The following is a 26,068-nucleotide window of genomic DNA, read 5'->3' as shown; positions in this document are numbered from 1 at the left end:
AGGAACCAACATTGAGTTGGTGAAGGACTGAGGAGAAAAGATCAGAAAAGTACAAGGAAAACTACGAGAAAATGGGCAAAATCAAGGAAGTAGATGCACTTAGATGGCTCAGTCAGTTAAGCGGTGGCTCTTGATTTTGGCTCAGACCATGATCTCACGGTTAGTGAGATCAAGCCCCAAGTAGGGCTGGTGGCACAGAGCCTGATTGTATTCTCTCTCTCTCTCTTTCTCTGCCCCTCTCCCTGCTTGTGTGTACTCGCTCGCTCTCGCTCTCTCAAAATAAATAAACATTAAAAAAAAAATCAAGAAAGCCAAAGAGCTTCCAAAAGGGAGTAATCAGCAAGGTCAACAGCCCAAAAGAATTCCAAACTAAGGTGAAAACTAGGTCATGGGGCCATCAGAGACTGAGCTAGATCAGTCCAGTGGCAGGGTGGGAAGGCACAGAACCCGAGTGAAGACTTCCAAGTGACCAGGAGGTAATAACACAGAGAAACTAAAGACAGAACAAGAAAAGGAGAAATCAAGGAACCTGAGAGATAAGTACAAGAAAGAATGCTGTCTTTTTAAGAATTCTGGGAGATATGAGGGTGGCTTAAATCTCTGAAGCCACAGACCATTTTTTCATTTAGAAGTCCTATCCCACACCATATTAAAAATGTAAAAATATACCCACCTCCCACACCCAGTATACATTACTTTTATTTGAGTTATGAATAACTATATATTGAGTTGAGTTGTGGCTGGTTGACATGTTATATGTTTTATAGGCATTTGTTTAAATATATACCACCTTCATTTTACAGTTTTCTTTTAGATTTCAAGAAGCCAATAAACTGATTTTTTCTTGATTTGCAGACATGTTTTTAGGTCTCTGAAAAGCCTTAGGTTCATAATCCCTAGGGATTAACAAGGACTGAATCTCTGATGTTGAAGGAAAAGAAGTCTCAGAAGCAGTAAGATGAAGAGGAAATAACTCAGGACACACGAGGCTCTGGTAAATCAAGAGCATCTACACACTGGTCAGAAGAGGCTAGATAACCCAATTTCTTTTAATGGCAAAGTCACTGAATAAGCAATGAAGAAGTCAATGAATAAGCAATCGAAGGAAGAGAAAGGTGAAAAGGTCAATGAACACAGAAAAAGCTGTCTAACTTTTAGCACTTAGGGAAATGTCCATTTTTCATGTGTAGGATGGCAAAATTTTGAAAAACTAATAGCACCTAAAGCTGAGGAAGGTGCAGGGAAACTGGCCTGTGATGTACTGCTGGGTGGAGTGTGAACCGCTACAACGGTTGCATAAGGTTGTCTGGCAAACTGCATTGATAAGTGACCAGAGCACAAGAAAATAACCTCCCTTACCTGGAGCACTCTTACTGCAGGTGTCCAAAGAGCTGTATCTTCGATCCCATGGTCTCAGCTTCAACCTACCTCCTGAAAGGCACCCTTCTTCTAATAAAGCATCTTACTTTATTTTTCTCGGAGCCCTTACTTCTAACTGCTATTTCCTATTTTATGCATTGCTTTACCTGTTTATACACAGCTTCCCCCTACTACAAACCTCTAGAAAGCAGGGAGCGTCTCTGTCTTGTTCATCTCCCTATTCCCAGCTTCACAGTGCCTGCAGAAGCACTATTAAAACTGATGATGTTCAGGGACGCCTGGGTGGCTCAGTCGGTTAAGCATCCAACTCTTGATCCCAGTTCAGGTCATGATCTCATCGTTCGTGAGTTTGAGCCCTGCATCAGGCTCCACACTGCCGGAGCAGAACCTGCTTGGGATTCTCTCTCTCTCCCTCTCTTTCCACCCCTGCTGTGTGTGCGCTCTCTCTCTCTAAATAAATACATAAAATAAACTTTACAAAATTATAAAAAACTGAAAATTTTAAAAATTTAAAAAACCAATGGTGTTCATTGCAGCATTGTTTTTAATAATGAAAACTGAAAACAACCTGAATGCCCATTAATAGAGAAAACGGTTGAATAAATCACGACACATCGACTCAATGAAATATTATGAAACTATGTACTGACCTGGGGAAGGGGTGTCCATAATATACTGTTTTGTGGATAAAGACATTTATGAAATGTTTAGAATATTTTTATTGAAAAAGAAGGGGAGAATATGTGGGTGAATATATTGGTACATATTTGAATAAGCACAGGGAAAGCTAAGGAAGGAAATGCCTACAACCGTTGATACTGATGTCCTTAACGGTATGACAGCAATGGAGGGGACAGGAGATTTCATTGTTACAGTGGGTATATCTTTTGTAATTTTCCTTTAATTTTTTTTAAATCTTTATTTATTTTTGAGAGAGACAGAGTGTGAGTGGGGGAGCGGCAGAGAGAGAGGAAGACACAGAATCCAAAGCAGGCTCCAGGCTCCAAGCTGGCGGCAAAGAGCCTGACACGGGGCTTGAATTCACCAACCAGTGAGATCACGACCTGAGCTGAAGTTGGACACTTAACCGAGTGAGCCACCCAGGCACCCCTATCTTTTGTGATTTTTAAAAATTAAATTTTTTAAAAAGAATTCTAGCCTCAAAAACATTAAACTATCCTACTAACAGCTGTGCTCCTGTTGTGTTTATTTCATGTGTTGGAGTTAATAATGCTTATGATCCACTGGACTTGCCTATGACCGACCTCAAACCTAGCAGTCATCTTCATTTGATTTGTTAAAAAGCCAGTTATTCCAACACACAGTAGCAGAAATGGCTTGCCTTTGATTAAAGACAGTAGTTCTCCCTGGGAGACCTGGAAATTATTTGAAAGCCTTTCCAATGGGTCACTGAGAGCCCAGGGCTAAAGCTGCCTGGCAAGAGAGAGGAAGAGGGAGTGGGGCGGGGAACCAGGCCTGTGTGCCTGGAGGGCCCGGGCTTCCTGGAGTACACCTCAGATTCCTAGGCACCTGCCAGGCAGAGAGAGGTTCACCCGCTAACTCCAGTTGGCCGGGGCCTGGGAAGTGATATCTTGAAGGCCCAAGGCACTCTTTTTCAAAAGCCCCTAAATCAAATGTCCTTATCTATGCCAGAAACAACCTGGAAGGAAAATCTTATCACAAAACAAGCAGCAATCAGGCATGTCAAGGATTTTTTTTTAATTAATTCCTTAAGCTGATCAAGTGATAAAATCTGGGAATTTAAAAGAACTCAGATATTTCTACCTCACTGTGCCAATCAACCTGTAAGCTATTCATCCAACTACAAAAAAAAAAAAAAAAAACCACATGAATGAGACAGGCTTTAGCAGTTCAGGTGTCCTACTCCAGCAAGGACCACAGCACTTCACACCAGCCACAGAAAAGGGGAGGGAGGGAGGGAAAACTGTCAACCCCATGTGAACTCACTGAGGGAAGCTGGCATTTGGAAGGCCCGGAATCCAGTCCTCACTGAGACACCAGTTAGGTACTTACACCAGGAAAGTGAGTGAAAATTCCCCAAGCCTCAGTTTCCTCATCTATGAAGTGGGAATGATAACGGTGTCTATCTCCTAGGGTTACTGTGAGGCAGAGTGAGGATGTACACAAACCCTGTAGTAGCCCGGAGGTGAGCCGCCCACATCCCTCTTTGTCTGCGGACTGCCACCCAAAGCCACTGGGGGTGCAGGCAGTGCACCACCTCCGGCTACCAGCTCCCTCAGGGTCTGCCTCAGCTGCCAAGAGCAGCTTTCCCCAGGCCGCCCCTTCCTGCCTTTCTGCATGTGAGGATCCCCGTCTGGTGACAGAGGCCTGCAATTCTGGCACAAAGCAGGGCACCGAGACTGCAAATAGTCACCGCAGGGCTTCCCACCAGGTTGGCTGAGACCTTTACAACCTCTTCTTCTACCCAGTCGTGCTTCCTTCCCTTCTTAGATGTTGCTCCCCAGTGAGCATCTCACACCCCAAATTCCACGTCAGAAGCTGCTTCCAGAGAACCAAACATGCAACAGAGCTTTTTAAAGTACCCCAGGGTTTCTATAATGTGACTAAGAGCAGAGGCCAATTCTGGTTTAGAAAAAAGAAACTTTATACCCATAAATTTTGTTGTTGTTGTTGTTGTTTTTTTTTTTTTTTTTTTTTTGCTTTTGCTGGGTTTGTTGTTGTTGTTGTTTTGCATACATGCCATTTATTTCAGGTATTCAAAGTCTGGTGACTCATTCATATTCACGAAATACGTACAGAACACAATGTCCTGTGGGCAACCTGCTGGAGGTCACAGGACTCCCGTGCACTGATCATAGTTTAGGTTCTTCTATCGCTGTAGCTGTGATTCTACATGGTGGCACTGCTGCTCGGGGCTTTGGAACTGGGTGAGGAGCTTTTGATTGTTACAGTGGTTGCAGGGCTTGTTGAAATCTGGGGAGGGGAGAGTAGGAATGCTAGACTCCTACAATGCTCTAGAAGGTCCCTCTTGATCATGTCCCATACAACTTTCATAAAGGTGAAGAAACAAAGTTTATATAATTGAGTGTAGATCTTAACTATGCATTTCATAGAAAATGTTGTCCAGTTCTAAATACACTAAATTTGTTAGGAATTTGATCACCCTATAAATCAAGAGAGGATGTATTTATTCTATTGAGAACTTTACCAAGAATTTTTTGTCATCTCCAAAAATGATGACAGTTTCAGGAATGTCACTCATGATTATTGAGTCACCTCTGTAACAAACCTATATTGGTCTACATTTATAGTTGTCTTATTCTTAGTGATAAACATAAAAAGATTTATTTAGCCCTTATTTCTAAGGCTTTATACATAAAATTATTGATAATACCCAGTTGAATATTTCTTAAACCTAATTTATCTGATTATTTCATTATGTCTTCTAATGTAGCTGTATACATATTAAAATATAAGCTATAAATTATTTTCATTTTTTCCTCCTTTATATACAGTTGGAGTCTTGTGATTTTTTTTAATATTGCGTGTAAGTGAGGTCTATTATCTATGAGTTTCATTTCAGGAAGTAAAGAGGATGTTGCAAAACATATACAAGGGGATGTTGAATGTGACAGAGTTGGAAACTACTGCCTCACAGAATTGGTTCTAAAACTGGGGTCTGAGGCCCACCTGCCACAGAAACATCTGTGGCAATCACTAAAAAAATCTAGGTTCTTACGGGGAGCCTGATTGGCTCAGTCAGTAGAGCATGTGACTCTTGATCTCAGGGTTGTGAGTTCAAGCCCCACATTGGGCAAAGAGATTACTTAAAATATAAATATACTGCGTTTTTTAAAAATCTATGTTCCTAAATTCCAACTCACCAAAATGTTCTCTGAGGCTAGAACCCAGGAATCTGGATTTTTTCCAAAGCTCCCCAGGTGAATGTGATGCTCACCCAGGCTTGGTAGCCACACCTACAGAGGAGAGAGGGTGCACCAAGCCATCACCTAGCCTGGGGTGCTCACGGTCTAAAAGGGAAGGGCAAAATTTTAAGTATAACATCAGGAGCATAATTGTCAAGTGCCAGGAAAAGAAACCAACTAAGTGCCTATTCTCACCCTAGAGAATTCAAGAAAGGGAGACACTAGCCTACAAGGGGTGTCTAGAAGAGGGTTTACTGGAGTGAGGGTCTGAGAAACAGTAAGAGAGGGAGCCTCATCTCTGGGGAGCATTACTGCAGAAGCCCTTTGCATATATTATCTCCATCAAAACACCAAGCTACCCCCTCTGGAGTAAATACCCTTCCTGCCCAGGTCTTTCAACAGAAAATACTGATGCCTAGAGAAGTCAAGTAACTTAACTCAAGGTTTCAAACTCAGGCCGCACAGCCCAAAGGACAGGGCTTAACCATCCAGCTAATAATACTCAGGACCTGGTCCAAAGGAAGGGAGAGGAGGTGAGTATGGGAAAAGGCCCAAGGAGTTTCAACAAGTATGATTTCTATCCAAAAGCTGCATTTTCATCTTGCTTTTTACCTGTCACCAGCATTCAGGACAACAACAAGAAACTATCATTATTAGGGACTCCTAATATTATTACTGTATTATTCACATACGGCTGGAAAGGCTCTAGGAGGAAAATGGGCATGCAGGAGTCACCAATGCTAATAAGCCACGAATCACAGAAAAGCAACCTAATTGAGGCAATAGCAAAATGGAAGGCGGCTTAGAAGGAGACCTTTCTCGTTGCTTCCACTGACCTAGCAACAGAATAAAGCAGCTTCTGCTTAATCAATTCCCACCTAATCAGAGAGCCACCTTAACACTGTCTCCAGAGCAGCAAATTAGCCTAATAGTGAGTGACTGCACAAATCAGGAGGGTATTGGTGGGAAGGTGGGGATGGAAACAGGCTTGGAGGAAAAGCAATTGGCTAGTGCTAAGGGGTTAAGTGGTGTTTAACTAGCTGTTAAATTGCAAAGTGCTAAGCTTCCCCATTCTAATACAGAAAATGTCAACAATGAATAGAATGAAGATGAAATGCATCAGATTCTGTTTTTATTCTACAACTTGGATGTACATCCAGGTAGATACAAAACTTATTTTTATCACTGAAAAGGGAAAGATCAAGGCTCTTCATAAGCCATTGGTTGTTAACTGTTTTTTAAACACCTAGAATGTAGGGGTGCCTGGGTGGCTCAGTTGGTTAAGCGTCTGACTTTGGCTCAGGTCAGGTCTGATCTCACTGCTCATGAGTTTGAGCCCGGCATTGGGCTCTGTGCTGATAGCTCAGAGCCTGGAGCCCACTTCAGATTCTGTGTCTCCCTCTCTCTCTGACCCTCTCCCGCTCAGCTCACTCTCTCTCTCTCTCTCTTTCTCTCTCTCTCTCTCTCTCTCTCTCAAGAATAAACATTAAAAAGAAACTTTAAAAAAACACACACACCTAGAATGTTGTCTGCGTCACAATCACCTAAGAGGCTTGTTAAAACACCGAAGGCTGGGCCTGCCCCCAGAGTTTCCAAAGCCCGTAGATTCTGGGTAGGGCCCTAAAATTTACATTTCAAACAATTTGCAGTGGTGCTGTTTCCGCTGACCTGGGGACCACACCACCTAGAATATCTCCAGAGCCTTTTGGAAAGGCGGGGTAGGAGGGGTGGGAAGATGAGAGCAGCTGAGGGTGACCTGGGAGTGGGGCAATCACAGTAAGCAGTGGAGGGGCCCCCAATAACACAGGGTAAGTTCCATGTATGCTTTAAATCGGTGATTTGTCATATCACTTAAGAATAAAGAGTCTATATGGGGCGCCTGGGTGGTTCAGTCGGTTAAGCGTCCAACTTCGGCCCAGGTCACTATCTTACGGTTCATGAGTTCGAGCCCCACATCAGGCTCTGTGCCGACAGCTCAGAGCGTGGAGCCTGCTTCGGATTCTGTGTCTCCCTCTCTCTCTCTGTCCCTCCCCTGCTCATGTGCTCTTGCTCTCTCTCTCAAAAATAAACATATATATATATATATATATATATATATATATATATATACATAAAAGAATAAAGAGTCTATAACTATAAGCCAACGTGTAATGGCTACTACATTATCCATGGAAAAAGAGACTGAAATGAAAACAGAGAAGACTTTCACTTTTCGTGAGTGTGAAATGAGATTGGTAAACCAAAGGGGAAGTCAGAATATGTCACAGGGGATACGAGGTCCCAGGTCAGAGACAGATGAATGGCTACTCCTCTGTCTGCAGGACCCTAAGGAAAATTCACTGGCTCCACATTGCTCCTTCCCTCTGTTGATTTATGGTCTTGCCATGATGAAAACCCCAGATCCACAGTCTGAAGAAGACCTGGCTTCTGCAATGAATAAAACTGTGGTTTGACCAGCCACATTCAGCAGGATTACCCAGTGGTAACCAGTCAAAATCAGACTTCAGGCTTCTTTTGGATCAGCCTTACGCTGACCTGGCAAAGATAATGCAGGTAAGGCAGGACCAAACTACTTTGTGCATTATCGTGGGCAATGCGAATTTCTTCTGCTAAGCTGGAGCAAGACTAACACCAACGTATTATACCTTTTTCCCATGGCCCCTCCAACTTCCAGGTACATTGCCAGGAGATCAGACGTTTCTGGATGAAGATTTCCAATCAAGGCACTGCTTTGTGGCCCTAACTTTTATTAACCAAAAAGACTAAAAGTCCCTTCTGCCCATCTTCTCTTCATCCTTTTCCCTTCCCTCAGGGATGAAATGCGGGTCAGCAGCAAGCAAGTGCCTCAAATCTCTGAGCAGAGACCTTTGGCCTTGGAAACATTTGGAGCAGAAACAGGTGGTGTGGTCTGGAGCAAACATTCAAGAGAAGAAAATACCAAAAACTCGGAGAGGAGAATGTCTCCACATGGAATTCTCATTTGCATTTCATGCAGTCTCCAGTTTTTCCATGTCCCTTCAAAGGTTAGGTTCTCATATGGTGTGCTGTGAGCAGGTCAGGCTGCTCAAGGGTTTTTTCTTCTGGTTTCAGGCTGGGTAATATTTCATAACCACATGATTGCAGGGCTGAGCTTAGCAGTGCTGTATTTAAGAGACGATTGCATATCCATCATTCAGACCACATTTCAAAGACTGATAAAATATTGCTTCTGTGGATTTAAGAGAAGGAGATAAAGCATTTCCCTCTCCTAACTAACAAGACTGTGAGGGTCACTTCCTAATACAATGCCAGGGGCCCTGCCTGTACACAATGAAAATGCATTTCTAACTGGAAGATGGCTGAGAAACTGTATCGCACAGTCTAGGCAGTAAATAAGTCATTGCTTCTCTACTGTATATCATGGTTAGATTATTTGTCCTAAAACACAACTTTGCACAACCCACACAGCTGATCAAGTCTTCCGTGGCTCTGCTCAGAATCCACACCTCCTAGACGTCTTCCAGGGGGCCTGCACACCGCAGTCCATTCTCTCCAATCCACCTCCCGCAGCTCCTGTGCAAACCCTCTGCTCTAGTCAAACCAGTCCTGGAAATCCTGCACAGAGACCCCCCCACCTCTTCTCTCTTGCATTGCTGAGCTCCACCCCAAATGCCCCCACCCTCTTTCTTACCAGTTTGTCAATCTTCTACCATGAGGCATTTAAAAACCAGGTCGGGACACCTGGTGGCTCAGTCAGTTAAGCGTCTGACTTCGGCTGAGGCCACGATCCCATGGTTTGTGGGTTCAAGCCCCGCATCGGGCTCCATGCTGACAGCTAAGAGCCTGGCGCCTGCTTCAGATTCTGTCTCTCTCTCTCTCTCTCTCTCTCTCTTAAAAATAAATAAACACTGAGAAAATTTAAAAAACAACAACAACAACAACAACAGCTCATATCACATATCCTCCACAAAGCTGCTCTTCAGGAAACATCCCTCCCTGGACACTCTCCTCACCCCCATCTCCCGACTGCCATGAGAGTGACAGGCCCGCCCTGTACACGGGCTGTCCTGCACTGTGGCTTCTCTGCTTCCACATGCTCCCACCTTGCCGCAGCTGGACTGTGAACCCCGGGAACACTGCCTCCTCCCCAGCATCTCCCCTGCTCCCCTCTCATGGTGCCATGAGGTTTGTTGCTGTCACTTCAGCAATCACCACCCTAAGAATTTGGTCCTCCCTAGGACTTAGGGTTTATGCTATACTTCTGTCTCTAAACCATCTTATTTCTCTTCCTTGGTGTCCAATCACTGCCCTTTTAACCCTGGGCATGTGACAGGTCTGTCAATTCACTCTGTCCCTAGGGCTGTTGAACAGCTTAATGAGTGTTTAACAGAAGAATCATAAGAGGCGATTGCTAGGTTGGAAAAAATCACCCTGGGTCCCAGGAGGCTATGTGCAGTTTACAGACAGGAAACCGGCAACAGGGAAAAAAAAGATTAGTGTGAAGAATAAGGGGGCTAGGCTCCCCTCCACCTCAGCAGCAGTGCCTCCAAGAAACAAAAAGGAAAGCATCTGGCTAGAATGTGGACCGAGACTGCTGAGATGGGAAAACTGCACACACAACAAAAGCACAAAGGTTTGCAAAAGGCACAGTTCGCTCCCCATCCCCCATCACCAAGAGCTCAACAGGAACGCTAGCCGTTTGCACTCAGCACATCTGTTTTCAGTTACCTGTGCCTGAACCACAAACTCAACAGAGAAATGGAGAGATTTCGAGCTGACTCCACGGTTTAAGGTCGGTTGGGGCAGATTATGCAGAGGCAGAGACGGAGTGTGGAAGCCTTCAGCCACTGCTGTGCCATGTTCACGGTCTTGACAGGCCACACCGATGACATTTCCGTGGGCCAGGAACTGTTCTTTCATTGCCTTGACTGCTGAAAAAGTTAAGAGCTGCCAAGGAGTATCACTATCGCTTGATAAACACAGCTACCCATGTTAGTCAACCACTAATTAACAGGTTAACTTACAATTAACAGTTGCATGTTACCAATCCATTCCCAACATATGTATCCTTTCTGCTTCCATTATTCTATCTTGCTACTATCTTCCTAAACCTCTCCAGCTAAGATTATGTTTTTCCTTATTGAAAAAGTCTTTGACTACTAGAATCTTCTCTACATTAATTCCTAAGCCCTGGTTCTGTTCACAACATGGGCTCTCCAGGCTCATAAAAATACTTCCAGGAATAACATTCCTTTCCTTTCAATGAATTGGGGATACAGCATATTGTCCACAGATAGATGCGGCCGAGTGGGAAAGACAGTCATGAACAGTGTTTTCCCTTCCATAAAACCCACCACATTTGGTGCTGGAGTTAAGTAAATACAATCTTGATATCACTGAGCTACTTTTTGGAATAGCACAATATTGGAAATCTCTCCATACCAAGATCCACACCCCTCCCTTTTCAGACATTGCCCTGGCCTACATAAGCCTGGTACAGTTGCCAAGCTTTACCTTCCCCCGACCCTTACTGCCCCTTTATTGCTGTAAACACAGCTGCAAGAGAGAAATGTAATTTTAAATATCCACTTTGGTAATAGGGATCCCAATGACTTCATTGCTACTTGAAGCGTTTTTTGAGAAATTGTTACCAATTATTAAAATATATATTTTCTTGACAACTATTGTCATCCAAGTACTTAATTTGTTGGGCTTTCAATAGTTGAGTTTCCGTTATGAACACAATTCTTTTGTAGGGAAACATTAAATATTTACTATAATTAAAAAGGCACATCATGCTAGTCATTGTTTCACTATTAGTTCTTATTTGAATTGCTTTATATGGAAACACAAAGATTAATACTGAAATGTCAATACAGACTATATCTAGGGGCTCTGCCCAGAGATGACATGAAATATACTGGACTCAAGAAATATTTATTGAGTGGAAAAATGAATTGTATGCCATTCTGTTTGTTCCTAAGGGAATTCATCATAATGGGCTTTTTAAATTGATTAGGTCTTACTGTAAGGAAATTTAAACAGTATAGTTTGGTGTCACCTGGGCTGTGTCAGAGAAGGGTAACCAAGTTCTGAGACAGGGGTCGCCAAACTCTCCCACCAGTCTCCACGTGGGAGAAATGAACCTGGGTAAGGGGGAATCTGAGTGACACTTAGAAACTTACACAGAAGATACTCTTCCATAGAAGTATTCCAATGATGTTTCCCTCTCTTAAAAAAAAAAAAAAAAAAAACCTACCAAGAGAATTATAAGAATAATTCAGATATAAAACAGATATAGAGCACCACTAGTTAACTTGCCAAGTAATCATCTGAAAGCTGCTATGTTTTTAATTCATAAAAGCAGAGGCCCTAGTGTGTTCTCTGCATAGAAAAGTAGGGGCTTCTCTCACTGATCATCCATCTGGCTTCTCCTCTTGCTCAGAGAACTTACCCACTTCCACCATTTTACCCACCATCTATTTTAATTACTGCTCATTCCACTCCAACTGTTTCATCTTCATTCTCCCCAGATGTAAAAGGAAAACTCTCCCTGGATGTAAAAGGAAAGTAAAAAGGTGGGTTCAATCCCTCTCCTGCAAACCTGCTAAAATTCCCAATGTCATGCCTTTTGTCTTCCCAGGGTGGTCCTTGGATCTGCCCCACACACCCAGGATTCATCGTGCTCCATCAAAACCACTCCAACATCCCCGCCTGGAACTCTCTGAACTGAACTACCTTTATCCAATCTTCATATATGACTGAGCTCAGTTTAGCATTCAAAATACACACACACACACACACACACACACACACACACACACACACACACGAGCAGTAACAGTCCCTCCCCATGCCCCTTCAGCCTTTCTCCAATGCCTCCAAGTAAAAACATTCCACTGGAAAACATGGTAGACGTTTTAGTGTCTACAATTGTATCAGAATCATTTTATACGGTGTTAGACAGAACACTGATTTAGAATTAACACTGACCAACAAGTATCATGCTGTAGAAAGTTTACCACAGATTGAAACAAGATTTAAACTTTCCTTCCACTGCTGGGAACAAAATGAGGGAAAGTTATAAGCAAGCAAGTAGCAGTTTCAAATTCCCAGGAGGCTTTTAGAGTAATATATACATTTTAAATTCCAAGGAAAAACTTTGCCTGCATTTCTTTAAAAGAGGAAATACCAGTCAAACTACACCCCATCACATTATCCCTCAAAATACAGTTAGCAAGTTAGCAACATCATTTCCTCACTTTCCAAACACATCTGCTGCTAGATTCAGCAAAAGACTTACTTTACATCCTATTGCTGGCTTTGAAAATTACCAGCCTCAAAAGAAATTTGATGTGAACTACCTAGGGGTTGGTGCCTTATACAAGGGCTGACAATGGTTTTCCGGTTTTAATTAAGCAAAGTAACTCCCATTTCGCCAAGAGGAAGAAAATGAATTGACTGCAAGACAGTTATCTCCAAAAAAAAATGTCCAGGATGTTGTCTCCTTGCTGGATTGAGGGGTACAGGCAAACTAAAGCTAAGATGCTTTCATATAATTTATACTATTGAAATATCTACATTTCTCTGGAGAAAATAAAGTAACCTCACATGAACAAATGTGTAACATGTTCATTTCATATAAGATCAACTCTCAAAGTACCTCCAAACATGGACAGACATTAAGAGATGCAACTCACTTTAGTGAAATGCATTTACAAACAACATCAAAGAACTGCATGAAGAGAATGAATGAAAGTCCCTTGGGCCTCTGGGAGGCTATCAGGATTTCTCTGAGCTTTCCCTGCAATTTGTTCTAGAGGTTTCCAACTATCATTCCCCCAGAATATCCATATCCTACGACCAGGTCCGAATTGCCTTACCACGAAAACTGAACAATGGAGTCCTTTTCCTAATTCTAAAAATAAAAAAATAATAATAATATCATCATCATCATAAAATGATATATGGCATTTACTCTTTTGTATTTTGTAACTTTCCCATTAATTTCTCTACAACCTTAGCAACCTACCACCACAAGATCTCACAAGAAATTAAGGCAACGTGTGGTCAAAAACTACATGTGTATTTAAATGAAATCCTAGAAATGATTCCTTACACAATTTTAAGTTGTTAAATTTTAAGATATAAAGACCAGCAACACCCACAATAGAAATCTATTTTCTGCTAGTGAAGCAGGGCCTTTTTCATAAGACAGAAGTGGTGAAATTTCAGTTTTGTGGCACTCCAAGAAATGTGCATCTCAAAGCCCACCCAGGAACTTCACATCCTGAGTGAGTTTGAGTATCACCCACCAGCCTCTAGCCAAATCCCTCAATCCTTCTACAACACATTCTGCAGGAAGTGATGAAAAGTTAGAGTTTGAGTTACATAAGGCCTATGGCCCCTGGTGAGTCACATTGCAAAATGTCCACCAACAAGTTTCACAAACCCTCCTCCTGTGAGAATGTGGCTGGGACCATGGAGGCTAAGAGTTAATCAATGGAGCAGGTCCAATGCCATAAAATGCTACCTGCGGCATGGAGCTCCAACCTATTCCTCTTCTGGGTCATGATCCATACACAGCAGCCCTGCCTGTGATAGAGCAACTGGAGAAAACGGTGCAAAGTGTGGGAAGCCATGGGTTAAAGTGATTTGCTAAACTATGGGAAATAGTCTAGCTGGATGTTGGAGCTTTAATGCTTGCTTGGCTCTAATGGAGCAATGACTCCCGCTCCTCTCTCATAAACATGCTAAGTAGATTTTTACTTTCACAAGAACCTACACCCTTCTGTGGCTTTATGACTTACTTCCACCACCAAGAGTCTCTTACGCTATTAACAGCCTAGTGTCACAGCCCTAAAGACTTGGACTGTTTGTTAGTCTCGGGCATGCCCCCTTCACAAGTTCCTGCAAAATAAACCCTGGTTAAATGGATTATAGAAAAACAAAAAGGAGAGAACACAAAAACCCATGTATGGCTGATAGAGAACCTGTACAGAGCTTTTAAAAAATCAATAAAATGATGGGGCGCCTTGGTGGCTCAGTCAGTTAAGCGCCGGCTCAGCTCAGGTCACTGTCTCATGGTTTGGTTCGTGGATTCAAGCCCCGCATCGGGCTCTGTGCTGACAGCTCAGAGCCTGGAACCTGCTTCAGATGCTGTGTCTCCCTCTCTCTCTCTCTGAGCCTCCCCTGCTCATGTTCTGCTCCTCTCTGTCTCTCAAAATTAAATAAACGTTAAAAAAATGTTTTCAATCAATAAAATGACATAGTATCAGATTCTGATAAAAAGAAGAGATTTTAGTGTAGTCACTTCTGGGAACCCTCTGCCAGCTTCATCACTGAGTACCAGTGCAAGCAATTCAACCATTCCATCTCCCACATGAAAAGCCTGACCCACAGCTAGCTCTGGGAGAGTCTGAGAGTACTAACCCCTTAATTTACAAAGTAAAATGGTAAGCTGACCCGTTCTGCACAAGGGAGAGAACACTTCCATTTGACCACTGCACCTGGTCTACATTTGCTGCTCTACAAGAGTTCCCCAATGGCACCATTAAAGCACATTATCCTTTCTAAGCATCTTTGCCTCAATAGATTCCAGTTCCACCTTCCACCTGAGCCTGTTTCTATTTAATACCAGTTCTCTCAATTTGAAAGCAATCCCTTTTTATTTAATCCAGGATCTCCCAAAATGCTATCAAAATGGCAACCAAAGTTGACTTAAAGAATTCTTTAAGGAATTTCTAAGGACAGAAAAAAATGTCCTTCTACTTCCTCCACCTTGAATTTTTTTTTAATGCTTCTCTTTGCTTCTCCCAGAAATATCTAAGCTGACTTTAAACAATGCAAAGTACTTTTTTGCTTGTGAAGCTGAACAAGTTGGTTCCCATTCAAACTGTTGGAAAATACCAAATTTTGATAAGCATGAAAAGGCCACATAATAGAAACTCTCTGAGATTCATTGAAGTTCCCAAATTTTCTTATCCTATTATATCCTTTTTAAAAAGAATCTATCCAACTACATGACTTTGTGGAAAAAGCAAAACTATGGAGACAATGGAAAGATCAGTGGCTGCCAGGACCTAGGGGGGACAGAGGGTGAACAGGCAGAGCACAAAGGATTTTCAGGGCAGTGGAATTACTCTGTATGATACGATAATGGCAGATATATGTCATTAAATATTTGTCAAAACCCACAGAATGTACGAGACCAAGAGGGAACCCTAACGTATACTATGGACTTTGGGTAATAATGATGTGTCAGCGCAGGTGCGTGGATGTAACAAACGCACCCCTCTGGCACTGGGTGTAAATAGTGGGGGATGGAAGGGGTGAGGTGGGGCAGCGAGTATAAGGGAACTCTGCACCTTCTGCTCAATTTTGCTGTGAACCTAAAACTGCTCTAAAAATAAAATCTATTTTTTTAAAAAGGATTTTATACTACTGGTTGCCCTATATACTCTAATAGCTACCCCTTAACTGAAAAAAGGAGGCAGAAGAGTCAAGAAAGAGGTTAAATCTCCCGCAGCCCAAAAAGGAAAAGTGTAAGAAAAAGCCACGGTGCTGTAGGGCCTGCCTTGTGACGTCACAGAATACTTGGCGGAGGATGCATGTTTCTGTTTGGTCTGGAGCTGAGCAAGAGAGGAACCAGCAATGCTAGTCATCAGATCCCAGCATTCTCTTCGAAGAACCATTTTCAACACTGGTGAAGCACTGCAGCATTGCACGGAAAAGCCAGACAGATCCATTCAACATACACGTGCAAACGTACATCACTCTGAATTTTATATCCAGATACTTCACCTCGTTTTTTGTAAAGTAACTGCCCAGTAGAATATAAATTCTCAATTTACAAAATCAGGGGACGTGTTAGCCAATTCAGGAATTAAACAAACCAAAGTTGCTGTCAGATGTACTCCTGCAAGCAACTGGTTTGTCAAAGGTCAGGTATAAAGCAGGATCTGGGTCTTCAAATATAAGAAATTAGCTTTCTGAGGCGCCTGGGTGGCTCAGTAGGTTAAGCATCCGACTTCGGCTCAGGTCATGATCTCGCGGTCTGTGAGTTTTGGAGCCCTGCGTCAGGCTCTGTGGTGACAGCTTGGAGCCTAGACCCTGCTTCAGATTCTGTCTCCCTCTCTCTTTCTGTCCCTCCCCTGCTCACGCTCTCTCTCTCAAAAATAAAAACAATAAACATTAAAAATTTTTTTAAAAAAGAAGAAATTAGCTTTCCAATACATCAAATTCTAATTAAATTTTAAAATCTAATGAGGAACACCATTACTGACATCCTGCTATTACTCAATCAGTTGCACAGAGTGAAACATAAGGAGGGCACGTAGAGACCTGATTCAACATGCCCAAGAGGAAGTCTTCATGAACACCAAATAAAGCTTCAAAAGTTGCAGAGATAAGCTGCCCAAATATTCAAACACACAAAACCAACTTATCATCAAGTATTGACATACTATAATTGTCCTGAAGAAACACAGAGACCATGATGGGGCTCCTGGGTGGCTCAGTCAGTTAAGCATCCGACTTCGGCTCAGGTCATGATCTCGTGGTTCATGGGTTCAAGTCCTGTGTCAGCCTCTGTGCTGACAGCTCAGAGCCTGGAGCCTCCTTCGGATTCTGTGTCTCCCTCTCTCTCTGCCCCTCCCCAACTCATGCTCTGTCTCTCTCTCTCTCTCTCTCTCTCTGTCTCTCTCAAAAATAAGCATAAAAAAAAAAAGAAACACAGAGATCATGAAAGAAATGTTAATGAATTAGTTAATTAAAGGCTAGTTAATTTACATGTTTAACTGAGAACATATATAAAGACCTCTACATATCCCTCCACCTTACCTTCAAAAGTTAAAGTTTTAACACATATTAGTCCAGTTTTTCAAAAATGCAAGCACAGCCTTCAAAAGCAATCTGTATTGCCTATGACACTTGACTACTGTGTCTGTCATTCACACTTGAGGTGACCCAGCCCAGTGACCCATATTTGGCCAACTGATGGGGCTACAGGGGCAGGGGAATGCAGGCCACCAGCTGTGATGACATCAGCCCATCCAACGTTGCCTCTCTAGAGTAGTGAGCTTTACCCAGGCGGCCTTGGACCCCTGGAGCCCATGAAGACTTTGCAAGAGGTTTGCAGGCACGGGTTATTTTGTGGGTATCACGTTCCAGACCTCCACTTCCATATGTCCACATTGCTAAAAGTCATGTGTTTGTGGCTGAGGCATCACTCTGCTGTTGTTTCCCATTTTCCTCTTCACCATCTTCCCTCAAAAAGTAGACTTACTTCTCACCCATTCTGATTTGGACCAAGGGAATTGTCCCTAAGGTGTAAAAATGTCTGGTAGAGAAAGGGCACGTTCAAGATATGTGAGTCAGGAGAACTTCCTTTAATTCATACCTCCTTTCCTTCCATTAACTTCCTTTATCATGAACTAATTTAAACCAGGAAACAAAGCCTCATCAAACAATCAAGAAACACACCTCAAATAAGAATGTCTAACTTGTGCATGTTTTACTAATAATTTATCAATCTTTGGGATATATTTATGTTTTGATAAATAGTAGTATAATAATTATTACAAAGAGAAATTCAATCCAGGAATTTATATAACTCTAAGCACCTTAGGATCATATTTTTATTGCAAAGTACCAGAGGATAATTGGGGCTTTTTAAATGTACTGTATTTGGATAAAATTCTGTGTGAGGAAGTGGAATGGAAGTATTGAATTCAAGGAGAAAAGGGAACAATGTAAAATTTCCACCTATTAAGGAAGAGCTTGCTCGTGTGTTTTGTAAGTGATGATGGGGCATATCAAATCACAACAGCGTTTAAATTCCATTCAATACAATCCAAACAGTGATATCACCTTTTCATTTTAAAAGTCAATATTTACATTATGCCAGGAGTGATATATATCCTTTGTACCTTTCTAACTTTATGATGGAAAACTTCAGATGTCAACCTAAAAAATGTGCAAGGGGATACATTGTTTGCAAAAACCTTTTGGGAGTGGAACTTGGGGGTAAAAACATTGCAGAGGTGCTCATAAGCATCAGTAGATGGCCTGGGGTGGCCCTCCCTTCTGTCTACCCAGGATCAGTGGTGGGAAGCATATTCTGCTTCCCTTGGGCTCAACTAAACTAGAGACTTAAACCAAGAACCCACATTAACAGTCACTTCCTGGAGCACCTGGGTGGCTCTGTAGGTTAAGCACCTGACTCTTGATTTCAGCTAAGCTCATGATATCGCAGTTTGTGAGTTTGAGCCCTGCATTGCGCTCCATGCTGACAATGCAGAGCCTGCTTGCGATTTTCTCTCTCCCTCTCTCTCTGCCTGTCTCTCTCTCTCAAAATAAATAAACTTAAAAAAAAAAAAAAGTCACTTCCTATGTAAGTGACTGTCCCAGTTAAAGCCAGTCTAACCTCTTGCAATTACAAAAAAATAAGATAAAATAATAAGCAAATATTTCTTTCTATTTTCTTGACTGGAGAGGGAGGGAGCTGTTTCAGGTCTGTTCATGTCATGACACACTGAACTATTAGTCATACAATTCTTTCATTTTTTTTTAAGTTTATTTATTTATTTTGAGAGAGAAAGTGCAAGTGTGGTAGGACCAGAGAGAGAGAGAGGGAGAGAGAGAATCCCAAGCAGGCTTCGTGCTGTCAGCGTAGAGCCCAATGTGGGACTTGAACCCACAAACAGTGAGATCATGACCTGAGCCGAAATCAAGAGTCAGACACTTAACCAACTGAACCACCCAGGTACTGCTCAGCCACATAATTCTTGATTGTATACATTTAACAAGGTACTAAGAAAAAAATCCACCAAAAACTCAGCAATATTTCCTACCTTCAATCCTTACAGTCAGGCTATTTACATAACAAAAAATTAATCGTGTTCTATCCTTCCTGTCTTTGTGGTAAAGTTTGCAGGATGAGGAAAGAAGGTAAAACAGTAAGGAACTGAGAGTGAAGGCAGGGAAGAAGGAAACACAGCAGCAGAAACTGGCCCTAGATCATTCATTCATTCAATAGTCCTTGCTAACCTAAACTCGAGTGAACCACAGCCTTGCATACTAAAAAGTAGGGGTGCAAACATTTTCCCCCAGAAGTGAACAGCAAATAAATGGCTTAGCTCCAGCCTTCCCAAGCCACACATTAATCAAGGAGCTAAAAACGGATTAAAACCAGAAGTGAGAGGCTCCACGGAGAAACTTGCCTCCTTCCATGTAAGAAGGAAAATGAAAGTGCTCTTTAGATACATCTGCATTTAGACACATCTAAAGATTAGGCAGTTCTGTGACAAACATTCCCTTCAGACGGCAATTTCACATACTTCTCATAAAATTCTAAATAAGAAAACAGAGTACATCGTAGAGGTACTTTGGGGGTGAGAGTGTGGGAAAGCCTTAGTGTTTCAACACAACTACCAGCTACAAGTGTTTTCAAACAAGAACGAAGTTCCATGGCCTTCTGCATATCAAAAAGTTTTTCACCCAGAGGGCAACCATGAAGCAAAACCCTTTTGGCCCTGTACACAATGGGCTCTCTCTTCTAGACCAACTTTGAAGTGTGTGATACATTCTCATCTAGATAATGGAAATGATATGATACTAGACCCACATAATAATTACCTAGGCAGCAGACTTCAGTATTCTATCACAGGGTGTTTATGCAGTGTTTCAGGCTACATCCTAAATATAACTATAGAAATGACATGTGATTTTACAAGTGCTGTTTAAGAAGAGGATAGGCAAATGAAATGCATCTCAGACTGAGCAGAGAAAAACAAGATCTCTACCCCCACTAATAGTCGGGCAAACCAAATAATAACCACTCATCTCAGTTTTTCCCTCTGAAAAATGGGAATTTTACCATTCTGTTCACCTCCTGTCTCCTCCAGATTTTTATGATATTGTTCAGAAAACATTGGAGGTCTTCAGCTGGCTTAGGTACTGAGTCACTGTCAATGTTTTCTGAAGTTATACACTACATGAATTTCTTCACAAATCTTTATCAACAAGTATCTCCATTAATTCCTTCTCTCTGGAGAATCAAAAGAGAAAAATGAAGCTAACTTTTAGATGAAATATCACATGTGCTGACTGACCTCCCTTCTGCCCTTTACTAACCAGTTCAAGGTGCCCGTCTTCTTCTAAGTTCAAAAGAATCTCCAGGCCTAGAAGGAGTTTTAGAATAACTCAAATGACTTTGGAAGTATAAGAGTGGGAGACAAATTCTCTTCTAAATTATAATGATGTGAACACTGGACACCACACACACACACACACACACACACACACACTCACTCACTCAAACCCATAACTCACACAGAAATTAGCAGACTTAGCTTCAAAGAGAACTTTCTAGAATAGTGGGAAATGTTAGATAAGTGGATATTATTGATATTTATTTTTTAATTTTATAATTTCCATTTGTAGTAATTGAGTGTATCTTCAAAATGCATTCATTCAGTTGCTATAGTTGGCTCTCCATGAGATTAAAGCCATTTCCATCCCCACAGTGATCTAGAGTGTCTACTCAAAGAAACTAAAAATAGTATTTTTAGCATATAATGGGAAATCGAAAATATTAAGATTTGTTTCACTCTCAAATATAAGAAGTAAAGTTCTCCTCCCCCATCATGGCTCTTTGAGAACATCAAAAGTACATTTTAACTGTTCCTGAATCCACATCTGGAGTTTAAAAATCCAGTTTAAAAGGCAAATGATTTAAAATACAAACATATGGCTTCTTTCTCTACAGTGATTCCTAAAGGGAGAAAAAAAAGTCTGAGTACAAACAAACTATTGTTTTAAAGGGGATTTTTCCTTTTAATTAAAAACATACCAAGTAAGCTAACTAAGCCTCTACTTTCTCCTGGATAAAATAATAAAAGCAAGAATTATATTAATCTAATTAAATCTAGATCAAAGTACAGTATAGGAAATACGAAGATAACAAGAGTGTAGTATTTGATATCTGAAGAGTGTGGTCCCAAATCTGTGTTGGGGTACAGCAGGGGTTGGCAAATTTTTTCTGTAAAGGGCCAGACAGTAAAGTTTTCGGTTTTGCCAGCCATGCAATCTCTGTGGCAACTACCTAATTCCACTCTCGGGGTCCCAAAGCAACCACAGACAATACATAAACAAATGAGGGAGGATTTGCTCCGATACAATTTTATTATGGACACTGAAATTTGAGTTTCAAATAATTTTCATGTGTCTCAAAATATTATTCTTTTGATCTTTTTCAACCATTTAAAAACATAAAAACTATTCTTAGCTAACAGTCTGTAAGACAGGCCTCGAGCTGGATTCAGCCTGTAGGCAGTAGTTTGCCAGCCTCTGGGTGAGAGCCATCAAAGACTGGAACAGCTGTCAGCTCCTCTAACCAACATCCTCATTCCTTAGAGGAAACTGAGGCCCAGAGAGAGTGTAATGACTGCCAGCGTCTCACAGCCAGTTCTGGCAGAATCGGAGGTAAGAATTAGATCTCTGGGAAATGCTCACTGAAACGATAAAGCAGTGATAAGGAAATGTCCTTCTTGAGTTCCATTCACAAAGACAAGCAGGAGGCACTTAAAACCAGAGATGTCACAGGAACCTCATTACTAGTCCCAGGAGCCCCCAATACCTGCCTTCCCACTGTGTAAAATAATTTCATATCTGCCAGTCACTACACTGATTCAGAAGGTTCGGTATCAGCAGCAAGAACCCACAGAATGGGTCAAATAACCATCAGCCTGATTCTTTCCAGGCTTCTGGGTACATAGCTCTGGTCATTTCTTTTGTAGCTTAAATAACAACCTCCACTTTGGTTATTCCAATCCTAGAATTCCAAGAAATAAGTGTCAGTGTTGCTGAAGAGCAATGTTAAAAACTAGTTTAGAAGCAGAGTATAACAGGTGATGACTACTTTAGCTTAAAGCTTAAGAGCATCTCTAACATTCACCTTGGAAAGTAACATCGTCAGCCATGGTCAGCCTCCCTCCATTCTCAGTTCCCCCCACCCCCCTTTTTTTTTTATAAAGAGAGAGAGAAAGCAAGGGAGAGGGCAGAAGGAGAAGAGACAGAATTTCCAGCAGGCTCCACACTGAGTGTGGAGCCCCACTCAGGCCAATCCCATGACCCTGAGGATCACAACCTGAGCTGAAATCAAGAATTGGATGCTCAATCTACTGAGACACCCAGGCAACTCCTTCCCTTTTTTTAAAATATATTTCTCTCTGGGGCACCTGGGTGGCTCAGTAGGTTAAGCAGTCAACTCTTGATTTCAGGTCATGATCTCACATTTTGTTGGTTCCAGTCCCATGTTGGACTCCGTGCTGACACCTAGGAGCCTGCTTAGGATTTTCTCTCCCTCTCCCTCTGCCCCTCCTCTGCTTCCGTGCTTGTTCGCTCGCTCTCCCTTTCCCCCCACCTCTCTTGAAATAAATAAATAAACTTTAAAAAAATACATGGGGCACGTGGCTGGCTCAGTTAGTAAAGCATGAGACTCTTGATCTCAGGGTTGTGAGTTCAAGCCCCACATTGGGTATAGAGATTACTTTAAAAAAATGAATCTAAAAAAAAAAAAAGAATTAAAACATACGCACATATCCAATGATGTTTCACTTACCATCTTTTCAAATAGCATTCTACGGTTTTAAAAGGAAAAAAGACTCCAAATTAAAGTGACTTTTTACAAGGAACCCTTTTTCTGACTTTTTTAATCACACTTGTTTTCAGAGAAATGTATGGCTTTCTATCCTGTTGTACATTCATTCTAAACTTGAAATTTTACACCAATGTTTCTCAGAAATTCTCCCATGATGACTTTTTATGAAGACTGCTCTATCAACTATCAACGATTCTGTTCTTACACACTTCCTCAAAAAGACATGGTTTTATACTTCTGTGAAGAGGAAGTGGCATTCTTAAAAGTAATTTTCAGTTCTTTTTGACGACTTAAATCAAGAATGATTGCAAACTCCTCAGAATTTTTCAACACACATTTATTCTCCTAGATCTATCTTAAACATAAAATTCTTCTATCAAATAAACTAAATCAGTTCATTCGTTAAAACCAAAAGGAAAGAAAAATGCACTTCCTAAAGTTGTAGGAACGAAAATGCTACAACTCAAATCTAAGTATGGAGATTTCACACAAGAATAAAACAAACAAAAAATTTTCTACATTTTCAATGTTGTTTAAGTTACTGATAAAAAAAAAAAAAGACCAGATAAATGGTCACAAACTTAAAACAAAAAAAATAATAAAATCAGATTCCCATCGAGCTGAAATTGACCCTAGAGAACTAATCTTTAATTTGGCAAATGAACCAACCAGAAATTCAAGGACTATGTACTGAGTGTCTATAGACCAGTTGCTATACAAAGACTTTTCCCGCTGGATTGTCATAACTTCCGTGTAAAGTAAGTATTATTATACCCATTTTACATTCAAGAGAAGTTTTGTCACAATTGTGTATGAGACACTGTCAGGAGAAGAGATGTGCCTATAGCCTAGATCTGCAGACAGCAACTTAGGTATTCTCTGAACTGTGCCACTCCCATGTAATATTTTTTGGAAATTGTTCAGTGAGATGACATAACATTTTAAAACATTGTATACACAGTAATAGAGTGCCGTGGGACTTTGATATAAGACTCTTTGCTAAAGAGCAAAGCCCCTCAAAATAAAATGGTTTCTTCTTGGCTGCTAAGAAAAGTAGCATTAGCAACTAAATGTTACACTCACCTCCTGGTCCCCAAGACTTAATTATAATGAGGCTCCAGAGCATCCCAAACTCAAGTCATCTGGCTTCTAAATTACACATGACAATATCATTTACTCAAGTTGCAACTGGCCATTTCTCAAGCCTCCGGTCTATTCTTAAATCTGCGCTCCATCAAGAAGGCTAGGGAAGGGTTTTCACACTTGTAGAAATAAACACAGATATCTCAGCATGCCTAAAGCAACACTGAAATCCTTGGGGGCCATAACCAACATTCACTTCCTGTTCAGGTAAGAAAAGGGGCGTGGCAACTCAGTCATTAAGACTGAGACCTTATAACTGCTTGCTGTTTTTTAAACCTACTCAGTTTAAATGGAAACATGGTTTTAAAGTAATGTAACATCGTGATAAGCACCAGGTGACCTACAGAAATGTTAAATCACTATATTGTATACCTGCAATTAATATATTACTGTATGTTAACTGGAATTTAAAAAGGAAAAAGTAACATAACAAAGTGATTTGGGACAACTCTAATAACTAAATTCCCCTGGACATACCTCACACTGAAATAACTGTACAAGGATAGTCAAATCTAGATCTTCAAAAAGGCACCAGAGATGTGATTTTAAGGCAGATACTCAAATATCTAACATGAGTTATGAAGGCCACTTAAACTAAGTCAATAGATGGGTAAGTTTCACAACTAATTCAGAGTTAGTTGCCTATTTAGGCAACAAAACTGGCAGAACTGTGTGCTTTCTAACAATCAAGGATTCTAACAACTCTACTGAAGACATTCTCTGAGGTGAGAGGAGAAAGCTTAGAAGGGACACAAAGAGAACAGGAAGAAGTAAACTGAAAGAAAAAAAAAAAAGCTTCCCAAAAGAGTGAGTCACTAAAATATTTAGGTGCCCTGGACAAATGCTAAGGTTTTGTGGTTTTGTTTTCTTGTTTTGTAAGATAAAGACTTTCTTTTTAAACATAACCACAATACCGTATTCACACTTTAAATCTTCAAATAACCAGGCAGTATTCAAATTTCCCCAATTGTCTAACAGAAATGTGTTTTTTAGGTTTGTCTGAATCAGAATCTAAATCTATTCACTGCAGTTAGTTTATACGGGACTTAATTCTCAGTGATGTATATATTTCCCCCATCCCCTCCCTCTTTTTCTTTTTTTCTCACAATTGATTTTTTTTAAGAAATGAAATCATTTTTTTTCTATAGATTCCCAATAGTCTGGATTTTTAAAGTAATTTTTAATAAAAACTTAAAGGTTAAAAACAGGCCTTCTCCACACCTACTACATTAATCTGTCAGTGTCTTGTACCATGAAGACCATCCATCCAGCCTCTTTCAATGAAGTTCAATACTCCAGGATACATGTTTATCCACAAAATGTTGCCATAACAAGAATGTGTACAATATTCCCTTCAAGTAGGAGGTATGGTAGAGACAGAAAGACCCATAAGGTAACACCTCACCTTATGCATCAATACTTTTTAGTACAAGATAGCAATATAAATTCATTGTTCAAATATCATGCCTACACAACACATGGAAATAATGAGTTTTGCCCAGACACAATTTATGCCTCCAGGAGAGGACACGTAGTACCTATCAGAAGCCAAGTAAGAAAGATTTGTTAATACACAAATACCATTTCTATCCAGGATGCATGTTGACTATTTCCTTCCTTTCCTCTTATGCTTTCCTAGTATGAACCCCCTGCTTCAGTAAAGCCAGTCTTCAGGTTACCTGACAGGTACATGGCACATCACTCACCTGGGATGCCTTTCACCCTCATACGCTGTCTAAAATCGTTCCCTTCCTCAAGGATCACTGGACTCCCTCCAGCTCCCTGATGCCTTTCTTAGTAACTATGCCCATCTCTGGACTTCTGTAGTTCCTAAGAAGTACCCCCACAATGTAGTCTAAACCTGCACTATACCTACTTTGAGAGCTGTTTCATATGCCACGTTGTATTCAGTAAATATCTGATGTGGGCCTTCCATGCACAAGGCATGCAATACCATCTGTAACCACCACAAGCTCCATGAAGAAAAGGGCCTCCT

At 41.1% G+C, this 26,068-nt stretch overlaps 1 protein-coding gene and 1 non-coding gene across 3 annotated transcripts in view; one reads left to right on the top strand and one right to left on the bottom strand.

Moving 5' to 3' along the window:
* ANKRD44 (ankyrin repeat domain 44) overlaps positions 1–26,068 on the bottom strand; it is a 325,289-nt gene that overhangs the window by 288,852 nt on the left and 10,369 nt on the right. The gene's annotated exons all lie outside the window — the stretch shown is intronic.
* Positions 5,107–5,179, top strand: TRNAK-CUU (transfer RNA lysine (anticodon CUU)). Its single transcript has one exon. It is a non-coding gene; the product is annotated as a tRNA-Lys (tRNA).

The sequence above is a fragment of the Lynx rufus genome, unplaced genomic scaffold, assembly GCF_022079265.1.
Source record: "Lynx rufus isolate CCGP_SWC_20201006 ecotype Redwood Valley unplaced genomic scaffold, mLynRuf1.p SCAF_2, whole genome shotgun sequence".
NCBI classification, from domain to species: domain Eukaryota; kingdom Metazoa; phylum Chordata; class Mammalia; order Carnivora; family Felidae; genus Lynx; species Lynx rufus.
The sequence above is the reverse complement of the archived record's forward strand: the minus strand, read 5'-3'. Positions and strand labels throughout refer to the sequence as shown.